Here is a 4,778-nt window from a genome sequence, read left to right as displayed (position 1 = left end):
TAAACTCATCTCAATGAAACCCACCATGTACACGTGTGTGTGTGTACACATGTATGTGCATGTGTGTATATGTGTGCTTGTATGTATATGCATGTAAATGTGTCTGTGCATGTGTATGTGCACACTCGTGTATACATGTATGCGTGTGTGCGTGTACGTGCATGTGTATGTGTGTGTGTACTTGACACTTGTCTGCCCATTTCTGTGTGTGAGTGTGCATGTGACCATGCATGTACGCCTCTGCCATGTGTGTATAACCTGTGCCCTTGCTTGTGTCCATGCACACACAGACATAAGTTTGTCTGTGCATGTGCCTATGCTTGTGTGTGACATGAGTGTGTCACTGTTGGTTTTCATTGTCAATTTAGGACAATCTAGCATACCCTGGGGAGAGAATCTCAGGAAGGGATGACTGGATCATGTCTGAGGGGGATTGCCTTCACTGCGTTAATTGATATGGGGAACCTGCCCACTGTGGTACCATTTCCTGCCCTTGGGTCCTGGGCTATGTGACGGGGAAAGTAAGCTGAGAACTAGAAGGTGTGTGNACATGCATTCATTCCCTCTGTCCTTGACTGTAAATGTCACCAGCTGCTTCAAGTTCCTGTCGCCTGTCATTTTCCTGCTGTGACTATGACTAGGAGTCATACGCTAGACCTTTCTTCTCCAAGTTGCTTTTGTCAGCATATGTTATCACAGCAACAGAAATGAAACTAAGACAGCACACACACCCATGCTTGCATGTTCAGGTCCACATGAGCATGTATGTGTTCATGTGTATATACCCATGCTTATATTTCATGCTCTGTGTTCATGGGTATGCATGCCTTTGTGTGCTTACCTGCATGTCTGTGCTATCTGTGCACATGCTCATGCTTNTGTGTCTGTGCCTTGCGTGTTCATATGTGTGCTTGTGCCCATGTGTGTGCTCAAGTGTACATGTGCTTACCTGAGTGTTCACACTAAGTCCTTGTGCCCTTCTCCTCTGTTTTCGAGTATAAACCTGCCAAGATTCCCAAAGGCTGCATGGGACCTGGGAGCAGGACTCACTGGGCCCCTCCCAAATGCCCCCCAAGCTCTGAAGATCTCTACTCTGAAGAGAACCCCCTTTGTTTAGTTGTATACCTGACCAGAGATGAGGTACTTGGCAGGGAGGCTCTGGGCCTAGTTCCCATGCTGGGTACATCCCAGGCCTCTAGCAGACACCTCTGCAAAGAAGGCCTGGTGGGTACCGGAGAGCATTCACCCTTCACTGCAGGATCTCACAGTTTGACCTATATATTGCCTACATGGAGTTGTTGTTGGCTACATGAAGCTGTGTGTGTGTGTGTGTGTGTGTGTGTGTGTGTGCGCGCGTGCGCGCGTGTGCAAGTGCGTGAATGTGTATCTGTAAGACAGATGAAGCACACAAGGACAATATCTTCCTAGCCCCACTCCAAGAGTCCATTCTAGACGCCAAGCATGTTTGCATTCTGACAGAAGTGGCTTCCTGTTTTTGTTTGCTTGACTGCTTGCTTCTGAGACAGTCTCCTGAGCTCAGGGTGGCCTTAATTTTTCCATATATCTTAGAATGACCTCGTATGCACGATCTTCCTGCCTCCACCTGCGAGGTAGAGGTAACAGACACCTAGCTGCAGCCCTGCTTTTTAAGTGCCGAGGAATGAGCTATGGAGTAGGCAAGGGCCCTGGCACATAAACTAGAAAAGGAACCTTCAAGGATGCTAAGAGAGGCATGNCCCCAATGTCTGGCTGATTCAATGGGAGATACAAGTAATGAAGTGCCCACCAATCAGGTGAGCCATGATGATGGCACCAGCAAGGGACCTTGGTGTTGGGGGAGCCTGGTGGGCCCAGAAGAGAAGAAGCATGGGTGCACTTTGAGGGTGAGACTCAGAGAGCTGTCAGTTGAGAGGCGGAGCCCCCTCTGTCCATCCCGGGAGTGGCACAGCTCCATCCCGCCCGCATACAAGGAAGTTATTTTCTGCAGAAAAGCCAGCTCTAACCACAGTGAAGAAGGAATGCAGGAAGAGTCTCNGGATCAGGAGCCCACAGGCTGGACTCACACCAGCTACTGCAGAGTCAGAACGAAGACTCANGAGGGATGGCTCCACAGCAAGAATCACCCTTTGGTGAGGATGGGCCTACGGCAAAGACTGACCAAAGGTGGGTGGGGCAAGGTCCAGAGGCAACTGCACTGGGCAGGGTCCATTCACAGAGTCACTTTGCACAGGCTTGGATGGTAGGTGTCTGAGAGGCCAGACGGGATTCCTGAAGGGGCCTCTTCATGTATACTCTTGAGGCCTCCCACAGCAGAGAGTGACGTGGGTAACTGCAGAGTTTTGGGGACAACTTGGCCAAACACACTATTGCGGTAAAATGTTGGAATGAAGAAGGCTGAAGGAAGGGCCAGATCACACATGCTGTGGCAAGCGAGCTGGAAAACAAGCTTATCTGTGTTTACCCAGCCTCTGTGGTCCAAACCTCCNAGTGACCTCAGGGATGGCAGAGCGTTGACAGAATGGGGACAGCAGACTGGACACAGCCTCCTGTGCGTGAGGCGAGGCTCCTGCCATNGGAATGGCAGAAATGGTGCTGANGAACCCAGCCTGTAAAACAGCTCTTGTCCTGNCCAGTCACCCTTCACCCAGTTCTGGAGGCATGCAGGGGTGCAAAGCACACCACGGTCACCACTGCTCACAACGGCTACTCAGGGCATGAAGCCCATGCATTCATTTGCAGTAAGGGCAAGCACGTGCTGGGCCATCTACACCCTGGACTCTTGACTCTGCCTGGACACAGACATCTCTGATGAGTGTCGAGCGAACCTATTTAGCCATGAGTGAAAACACTCAATGAGGACATTTGCCCTGGAGTGCCGAACCACCCAGACAGAAGGCAGAGCAGTGGCTTCCGGGGTCTGGGACTAGGGATGGAGTCTGGGGAGATGAGAGTGGGTGAGTGTGTGGGTGTGTGAGATGGGGGCATTCTGTATGTGCTCCATGTTTAGATGGAAGTGAGGCCTTTATTTTGTCACTACAAAAATTAATGATTTAAAAATGTAAGTTCTGACACATAAGTTATGTCACTTCAAAGGGCTTCTGGAATAATCTGGGCAGGGTAACGAGAAAGCNAGACGGTAAAGACCTCAGGAGCCCTGACCCCATCACGCCAAGCTCACTCAGGCTCTAAGTTCTTAATCACAGCCCTTGTCTGTCTGTCACTGCAACTTGAGAGTGTCTGGGTGCTTTTGCTCTGAGCCTTTACCCAGGTCATCTACTGGAGTCATCCCAAGGGGCCCCTGCCTGGGAGTCACTGGTTTGGCAGCCCTCTGGGCCCCATGGCTCTGGGTCAGGAAGGATGGCACATACAGAGAGAGCGAAGGAGTCAGGAGTGACGTGAGACAGGGCAGAGATGTCCAGCTCTGGAGCCCGGGGTGGNTGCCACTGCCTTGTGTAGTGGCAANTTCAGGACCTGCCACGCCCACATAGGTGTGACAAAGCCTGACCTTGAACCTGTCAGGGAAGTGCAGATAATGAATTCAGAGCAGCCAGGTCGGTATCAACCTGGGACTGACCAGCAGGCTGCTCCCTGGACAGCCTTAATCCGGCACCTGTGAGGCTCGCCCAGAAGCCCAAGGAAGGCCAGGGAGTACCAACTGGTGCCAACTGGCACAAGGATCACACGACCAAAGTGGCTTGAGCACCAAGGGACTCATCACACTCCAACTAGAGTAAACATTGCTAAGGGAGTTTCCATCAAACAGCCCCCTCAAGGGCTTCTTGGGGAGCCCCCCTTCTGCATAGCCCTTGGATGGCAGCCTCTCTCTGATCATCTCTCCTCAGTCTGGACCAGAGCCAGAAACATGGGGCTCATGCTGAGAAAGGCTCCAACCCCCGGTTCCCACTTAGGGTCCACCTTGGAAGACNGGACTGTAGCTGTTCNTTGCGGACAGTGCAGTCACTGGCAGAGAGAGATGGGAGCTGAAACACAAGCCACAGACCTCAGGTAGGGCCACCACAAGAAATGCCATCTCTCCTTAAGCCAAGGTATGGCTCACAATACCAGGTCCAGAGAGCCCTGAGCCGTGGTCACTGGGCAAAGCACTATTCCTTAGAAACTAGCATAAGAACGCAAGGCCTAAACCTTAGATTGTTACCATAGACACCCTGAACAAGACACCCAGAATTGTTCCTGTCTAAAGAAAATACAGGGACTGAGTGGAGCAGAGACTGAAGGAAAGGCCATCCAGAGACTGCCCCACCTGGGGATCCAGCATATATGCAGACACCAAAGCCAGACACTATGGCTGATGACCAGAAGTGCTTGCTGACAGGAACCTGGTATAGTGGTCCCCTGAGAGGCCCTGCCAAAGTCTGACAAATACAGATGCGGATGCTCACAGACAACAATCGGACTGAGCACGGGGTCCCCAAAGGGAGAGTTAGGGGAAGGACTGAAGGAGCCAAATGGGATTACAACCCCATAGGAAGAACAATATCAACCAACCAGACACCCCAGAGCTCCCAGGGACTAAACCAACAACCAAACAGTATACATGGAGGGACCCATGACTCCAGCCACATATGTAGCAGAGGATGGCCTTATCTGACATCAGTGGGAGGNGAGGTCCTTAGTCCTGTGGAGGCTTGATGCCCCAGTGTAGGGGAATGCAGGGCGGGGGAGACAGGANTGGGTAGGTGGGTGGGCACCCTCATAGAAGCAGGGAGAGGAGGGATGGAATAGGGGGCTTGCAGAGGGGAAACCGAGAAGGGGGACAA

General features: G+C 51.9%; 1 protein-coding gene across 1 annotated transcript in view; it reads right to left on the bottom strand.

Moving 5' to 3' along the window:
• Positions 1-4,778, bottom strand: part of Mcf2l (MCF.2 cell line derived transforming sequence like) — a 148,768-nt gene that overhangs the window by 135,597 nt on the left and 8,393 nt on the right. The window lies entirely within an intron of this gene.

The sequence above is a fragment of the Mus caroli genome, chromosome 8 (genome assembly GCF_900094665.2).
Source record: "Mus caroli chromosome 8, CAROLI_EIJ_v1.1, whole genome shotgun sequence".
NCBI lineage: Eukaryota > Metazoa > Chordata > Mammalia > Rodentia > Muridae > Mus > Mus caroli.
The sequence above is the reverse complement of the archived record's forward strand: the minus strand, read 5'-3'. Positions and strand labels throughout refer to the sequence as shown.